The sequence below is a fragment of the Gobius niger genome (genome assembly GCF_951799975.1).
Source record: "Gobius niger genome assembly, chromosome: 1".
NCBI lineage: Eukaryota > Metazoa > Chordata > Actinopteri > Gobiiformes > Gobiidae > Gobius > Gobius niger.
The window spans coordinates 6617849-6626606 of record NC_136852.1 but is presented as its reverse complement, the minus strand read 5'-3'; positions in this window follow the sequence as shown (position 1 = coordinate 6626606).

Sequence of the window (8758 nt, the reverse complement as noted above, 5' to 3'; positions counted from 1 at the left end):
ACCTGCCCTCTGTGGACACATGACTGCACCAGATCAGCTGTAGGACGGGGCACAAGGCCAGACAGGGGTCATATGTTCTGAAGCTTCGTTTTCTTGGGGGAGTCCTGCAGACTGAAGTCGTATTCGGAGAATTTTTGTCTGCAGGTCAGGGATGTAACTAGTCTTTTGCCCGGTCTGTGACCTCTTGCAGTACAGTCATTTTTGCCTGCACAACAATTTATATGACATAAGTTCTCAAACATGCGTAACATAGGAGAGTCATAAAGCGATCACTTACGACACATGGCCTTTGTTGTTGACATGCACTGGTCGGTGGTTATGGTGGTCGTGGCCGTCGTCTGTCCCAGCTTCATATAAAGAGGCAGATCCCGGGTGTAGGACCTCTCTTTCCTTACTTTTATCACCCAAAGACCCATGGACTCCACCATGTCAGTGGAGTGCACCTCACCACACACCCTACAATACAAAAATGAACCTCTATAATGTCATAGTAGAAGCAACATTGACATCTATTACTACAGTACTTTACTTTACATACATTTTGAATGATCATACTCACCATAAACTCCTCTGTTGCTTGCATGTTGACAAGCAATACAATTACAATATCTTTTATCCAGCCAAGTATTGTTTTATGTCGCGACATCACCCAGGCCTGTTGAACAAGTTCACATTTTAAATTCATGTTTCGTAACTACATGTCACTCTCACATGAAAACCATGTCACTTACAGCATAAAGTGTCTTAGTGAGATGCTTTGCAGCCAGACGTCGAGGGAATGGGAAACGTCCCTCTCGTTGATTCTCTCCTTGTTCTAAAACACAAACACTGCATTAGAAAATGCCCATCACTATCTCAAATACAGAAAATATTCTGATTTACAAATGAAACAAAAAAGGCCGGAGACAAAGCACATAAACCACTGAATTACCTGGGGAGTCCATTTGTCCGTCAGCTGAAATAGAAATACAGATGCATGTCAGTTATTAGAGAATTTGCAAATATCTGCAGTTTATAACTTACCAAGGCCAACAACACTGTTTTTAGTCTGTAATGGGTTTATAATGGCAGCCCTCTTCTCTGTCCAAAACTCCCTTACAGCTGTTACGCAGTAGAAATGATGTGTCCCATAGTAGAAGATGCACCATTCTCAGGTTTATTATTTGAAGAGGTTATGGCTGTTCCACATCTTGTGTCCGCGTGGGCAAACTATGCAGATATATATGCAGAAGTATTACAAATGCACCTACATTATATTACATTACATCCTGTTCATGACTTTTTTAAAAACACAACAGACATTCAGTACTCACCAAGTCGACTATAACTGCAGTCCATGAGGCTTCCTCAAGCCCAATGATGGGAAGTTCATCCAATTGATTCCGCACTGAACCACCAGGGCTGTGTAACAAAAACATACACACTTTATTCACACCTTTACAAGGAAAAGACAGTAGGAACTGCATTACAAACATACCACAAAGACACAGGGCGACATAATCAGAGACATGTGTGTCTATGGCCAGTTTTCCCTCAAACTCATCCTGTGCACAAGAAAACATACAAGATCTTAGCCAAAAAAATGCACATCAATAAATTATTGACCCCAAACCAAGTAAAGATTGGAAGAGATTATCATTATTACGGTATTATTATTTATTTATGTATTAGCAATTTACACACCATCTAAACCAGGACCAACTCAGGACTAACTCAGGACTACACCAGGTCTGCACTAGGTCTAGACATAAACCAGGTCTAAAGTTGGACTAAACAATGACTAACATGTATATGGGTTGCGTGTGCTCTTCACAAATAATGTATTACAATCAGTACACAGCAACAGCCACGTTTCTGGGAACAATTGACTGATTTTCCCCCAAAAGAAAACATATCAGACAAAGTTGAGTCTAAGTGGGTGTGTTGGTCAAGGACATGAGCACCGTTTAGCATTTAGCATCATTTTGAAGATGTGAGTGAAACGTAAAAGGCTCCCGGTAAACCAAACACTAAAACATAGTGTTCATCTTTTATCTTATGTTTCATGTTGTACGAATGATCTGAAGAAAACTCCAAGTTTGTGAATCTGCTCATTGACAATGGCAATAAAAGCAATTCTGATCGTACATTTAGCTAACGCTACAAGCTAGAGACGTAACATTACACATATTACGCATCGTCATTTGTTGACATAGATCTACCGTATCAGACATCGATTAGACATTAGAGACGTGTCTTACCCTTGTAGTAAGAAGAAAGCAGCTGAGGTCCGGGTGAGCCCGAGAGCGGACCGGAGGTAGTTTGTCCGATGTTGACTCGTCTCTGCGGCGCCTGTTTGACTCCAAACTGCCCCTTTTCGGTCACACTAGACAAACTTTTGATCTTCTTTATCGTAAGTTGAGTTTGCGTGTGGGTTTGGGATGAACAAGTGTCCGGTCACTTACAATCCACCCTCTACTTTCGCAAAAGTCGCGGAGTTGTCTTCGCTGATGCGGATAATGGCGGCGAATCAACAAACTCTCCAGAGCCAGGTGCGCGTGAACGCGCATGACGTCACGCCCAGGCTCAAAACCTTAAGACTCCGTCCCGAATCCGTCTTATTTATTTTACTGCACAGGATAATAGGGGCGAGTGCAGTGATCAGAGAGGAGCTCAATCAGCACATCAGGCAATTGTTTAAACATGTATGGGTGAGAAAAACGGTTATTTTAACATTTAGAGTTGCGCATAGCACCTTTAAGCAACTTATTTGCAAAATTAGAGGTGATATTTCTGAGCACAGTGGCATTGTAGAATATAGCACAATATTGTCAATTAAAGATAACGTATGTTATACAGGCTACATATTTTCTATATGCAGTGTTGGGGAGTAACTAAATACATGTATTTAGAATACATATTTTGAATACTAATTTTGAGTAGCAGTATTCTGGTAAAGTTACTCTTTCATTTGAGAGTATTTAGAATAAAGTTACTTTATATCAATGGAATACATCCCAGTACTCAACCATACCACTATTTTACTACTTAGTTGTTTTTTGTTTATTATTCTCACATTTCAGTAAATTTCTCCATTGTGAGATCAATAAAGGCTATCTTATCTTATTAAATGTTAGCTCCATATTGCACAACATTATTAGGGAAGAATGTTTAATGTTTTTCCTCCAAAAATAAAATAAAGATTTAAAACGCCCATACCACAGTTCATACAAACACTGCACATGTGTCACATGATGCTGTATGTGCATTTGGCAAGAGAGTTAAAGGGTTCATCATTAAAGGGGCATTATGGAACTTTTAATGTGGAAAGCATAACTTGATATTTGTGTGTATGACCTTGTCGTGACCCAGCGACTGTATGTGTGGTTAACATGTTGTCTTCATTTTCGATCACTGTGGTTTCTACAATGCTCCAGGATCAATTGTTTTGTAGGTTTTCTGGTGAGAGGGTCCGTCAGTGGAGAAAACATTCCAAACAATTGATCCTGAAGCGTCCTATAGGCCACTGTGATGGAAAGTAAAGTTGCCATGCTGACCACTCATACAGCCACACTGGGTCATTACAAGGTCAAATATGCACAAATATAAACTTTTTCTCGCATCAAAAAGTTGCATAATGCCACTTTAATGGTAAGTGAGTTCATAACACAGGTGTTCCAACAATAGTAGTCGTCATTCTTGTAATTATACGCCATGTTTATACATAACTATAATGACAATCAATGTCAAAGTATTGTTAAAGAATTCAATGTATTCAGAATACAGTAATCTGATTAGACAAAGTATATATTATAAGTATACTGAAGTATTCAATATTCAGTAATTAAAGACCATTTCAAAGTGTTCTCCCCAACACTGCCTATGTGGTGGTTTCCAGTGGGGGTTGTCATGAGATGATTTCAAGATAATCTTTTTTCATTTAGGACATTTCATGATTATTTGAAAATGAAATTATTATAAATGCTTATTACATTTATTATTGGAGGTCCCAAATTGTTGGTCTAGAGATTTCTATTACCAGAAAACATAACAATCAGTTTTAATTTATTCCATAAAAGACTGTTAAAGAGGGGGTATTATGCTTTTTTCAATCACATAGCACCAGTCTATATCACACTACAATGATGACGAAACCTTCTGTTGGTCTGTAAATGCAGTAAATTAGAATAACTGCCTTGTATAAAATTGCTCTCTCAAAATGGCTGTAGTGAATGTCTTGAAATAGGCCTCTGTCTCTTTAAGAACCTCTGACCCTTTCAGATGACAGACAGATTACTCAAAAATACGTGAATGTGCCAAGGGAACACTTCAGGCATGTTTTTAATGAGGGAATGACATAATAACATGATGTAAAGCTTGAAAAAGTCGATTTTGCATAATACCCCCCCTTTAATGTAAAATTTGTAATATTTATTTGAGCTGAAACAACCAATGCTGCTGTCTGTTTTTCTATACCAGTGGTACCTAAACCATGTTGGACTGGTATTGTTTAACGGTACCCAGCCTTATGTGATAGGTTACATAGACCTTTAGCATAGGGCTTTTTATGTTGATTTGACAAATCAATGTTATTTAGCATATGCAAAAATGACCCTTTTTTCCAGAAACATCTTACAGAAGTATATTTTTTTGATGTAGCCTAAGGGATGTTGTAAAACAAATCTTCTGTGAAGCCTAATCTATTGAATTGGGCAAAGTCTAACGGATAAAGTTTATTTAAGGCTCATGAACCGTGACTCGTGGTCAAAGCATGGGATGTGGGTATTGAAAATGTGGTTCAAACTCGATCCTACACTGATAAGGTGGCCTAGTATAACACACAAAAGCAGGTACCACCAGAACAATAGACAAGAAAAAACATGAACGGTGACAAATGCATGTTAGAAAAAACACAAACAAGCATTTAGCAGCAACTAGCTTATGGATTTTGGACTAAACATTAACATAGCTATAGATCTTAATATATTCCAATGTATGATTTTTAATCTTTTTATTAGCATTTTTTAATATCCACACAGGCAGGATTTTAGGACAGTATTAGAGTCTAAATGTCACTACCACTGGTCTCCTATCCTGATTTCTAACCCGTTCTCTCAGCCCATCACCTCTAAACCCCCCCACCCAACTCCTGCCCTGAGCCTGAAAGAAAGAAAAACCTAGAAGGCAAAGGTTAAGGGAGGAGGAAAGAGAAGAAGAAGCGGTAGGAAATAAGTAGAAAGAAGAGAATTAGAATAAAAAAAAGAAAGGAGAGGAGAAAGACAATAAAAGGGAATAGAATAAATGAATGAAGAAAAAAAAATACTGTAATCGAAATAAAAACAACAAGCATGCACTAATACATACTGTACATACCATAAGAAAAGAGAGATATTCCAATATATGAATTGTCTATTTCTTGTAAAACTAAAACCTAATTAGTATAATTTAATGCCTGTGGACATTTGATAATACATTTTATTTGAGGCGCCTTTCAAGACACTCAAGGTCACCGTACAACAAAATACAAGGGAATTACAACATTAAAAACACATATAAGAGATAAAAGCCTAAAATACAGTGTCTGTCTGAACAGGTCGGTTTTAAGAGAGGGTTTGAACTGAGTTTTGGTCTGTGTGGTTCGCATGTGTTGGGGTAGGGGGCTCCAGAATCGCGGTGCAGAGTAGCTGAAGGCTCTGTGGCCCATGGTGGAAAGATGAGCTGATGTGTGGAGAAGGTCCTGAGAGGAGGAGCGGAGTGTTCGAGACGGTGTGTAGGGTCTAAGCAAGTCACAAAGATATGATAGAGCAAGGTTATTAAAGGGATATTTCAGAATTTTTGACATAGGGCCTCATTTCCCAGTTATCCAGAGTGTTGGTGATTTCTGGAGATATTTTTTTTGTAATTCATGCACTTCTTATATTTCAAGAGTTTCGTGGCGCTAGGCTAATGCAAGGCTAGCGCATTTCTACGATATCAGCTAGCCTGCATTAAACAGTCTGACCCGCTCCACAGAGCACCTGAGGCAAATCACTTATAACACCAGACTAACCATATAATTGTCTATGTCAATAGAGTAATTTCAACCATTTTGCATTTAAAATACCTTATATTTGAGCAGCATCAGCTTCGTGGTTGAATAAGCTACGCAGCGGCGAAGTGATCTGCTAGAAAATAGTCCCTCAAAATGTGATCATTCATGTGATGCAAGGTCAGTTATATTCCAAAAATTATTGACACAAACATTTATATGGTTAGTCTAGTGTTATAAGTGATTTGCCTCAGGTGCACTGTGGAGCGGGTCAGACTGTTCTTAAGGCAGGCTAGCTGATACCATAGAAATGCACTAGCCTAGCACAAGCCTAGCGCCACGTAACTCTTCAAAATAAAAGAACTGCATGAATTACAAAAAAAATATCTCCAGAAATCAGCAACACTCTCAACACTCAACTAGGAAATGAGGCCTATGTAAAAAAAAATAATCCAGAAATATCCCTTTAAGGGCTTTGTAAGTGAGCAGAAGGACTTTAAACTGGATTCTCTCCTTCACCAACAGTGAAGTTGGTGAAGTTGGTGAAGGACTGGGGTGATATTACAGGACTATTATTCGTGCAGCAGAGTTCTGGACCATTTGTAGTTTATGTAGGAGTTTGCGAGGTAGTCCATGTAGTAATGAATTACAGTAATCTCTGAAAGTAGCAGGTTCTTGAAACATTATTGATATGAGCTTCACATGTGAGAGAGCGGTCAAAAATGACACCAAGGTTTCTTAATAGTACACGTACAAGCTATTCACATTGCATGTCATTCACTGCTTTGTGCTGGTGGGACTGATGGAAGCCAAGGCTATAGCATTGTTGTGTGGAATAACAACTCGACAAAACGAGTGCATTTTCCTCCATAATACTTCAGAGCGTTGCCGTACGCTGTACCCAACAAGACAAATGTAATGTATTACATCAACATGGGGGTGTAATTGCAGTGAGCATGTTGCCTTGGGGTAGAAGCAGACAAAGGAAATCTTTCTCTCCGTTACAAAAGAGGCTGGCCCACTACAACTGCAGATCAAAGTTACCACTTGTCTTTGATACAAGAGCAATAGAAAACTGCACTGAAGTACGTGTGGAATTTTGCAGAAAACGAATGAAGTTGTGGAGGGACTGACATTGATTTTATTGATTCGAGCGGCTCTACCCAATCTGATTTGGTGCTCCGGCTGCGGCGTAGTAACAAAATCTGTTCTCGTGCTTTTTTCAACTGCTTTTAATGTAATAGGATTCTTTAAAAATCATGTTCATGCTTTTAAATTAGCTACTTACTTCTTAGCATTAGTGGTAGGACTTAAAATAAAGTATTTCTAGGGTGAACAGATGCACACGGCAAAGTGGAAAGGTGGTTGGCGTTCTTGACTTACAGCAAGGAGGTGGAGCCTTTCTGTGTGGAGTTTTCCCCATCAACTCAGAACATGCCCAGTATTGGCTAAAAACCTCCAGCTGCTGCTCCTTAATCCTGGACCCCTGGACACAAATACACTGCGGTCGCCCACTACTTTCTGACCGGAAGGCACTGGTTGAGAGAATGGGTCAAACAGAGAGGAAAAAATGTCCTGTGGGGACAATAAAAAATATAGATACATTGCTGAAAAGAAGGCTTGGATAAAAGAAAAAAGAAGAGGAAAGAAGGAGAAATGAGAGGCATAGTGACTCACCTTCAATGGCCACTGCAGTCACATGTTGCTGGCATCTTATACTGGCAAAATGGTCACATGACAGCGCAGTGTGGCTTAAATCATCGACTGGACTGGGTTTGGTTGAGTACGCTGGTCAGGAGGGCCAGCTCCGTCCTGGGCTGCCCCCTGGACTCTGTGGAGGAGGTGAGTGACAGGAGGGTATTAGCCAAGCTCACCTCCATCATGGACAACACCTCCCACCCACTGCACGGGACTGTAGAGGAGCTGAGCAGCTCTTTCAGTGGAAAACTGAGGCACCCTCAGTGCAAGAAGGAGCAGGTCCTTCATCCCCACTGCTGTCTGACTGTACAACACTACTGTAAAGTAACATGTGCAATAACCCCTTTTAAAACTACGCGCAATAATCCCTGCATCTACATCATACATCAGTTTTACTGTTTATATGTTTTGACCCACCCCACCCCTGAACGTTCTTTGGTAGTAATTGTATATAAGATTCCTCTATTCACTATTTAATTGAATGCACATTTCCTGTCTATTCTGCACACCCTGAGTGTCTCTGAGAACTGAATGTGTCAAATGAATTTCTCCATTGTCAGATCAATAAAGGTTATCTTGTCTTTTGCTTCTATTAACCCTTTCTTGTTTAGGGCCCTTTTCCCCAAAATGCTATACATGTGTTTATTTGGGTTTAACTCAGCCTCTACAAGGGGTAGATGGCTAATTTTGGTACCAAAATAAACTATATCCTTGGGACTTTTTGTTTCAGTGAAAAATAATTTAAAAAAATTACAGTTTGTTAGTAAAAATTAGATTGAAACAGAAAAATCAAAATTCCGCCTGAATGAAAAACACATATTTGCACCTAAAAATGCTCTTTCTCTGTCTGTGCTGTAGCAAATAAGAACAGAAATGGAAAAAAATCAATATAATGTGTGCTCCCTGTAGTCAACAAAATACCAGTAGGTATCTAACTGTGCCAAATTGTGCCAAATAAAAATAATAATAATAATAATTTCTTCCTTGTTTTTCTTGTTTTTTTTACAGAAATTAAGTTTTAGTCATAAATGAACACCATTTTTTCCAAAAGCG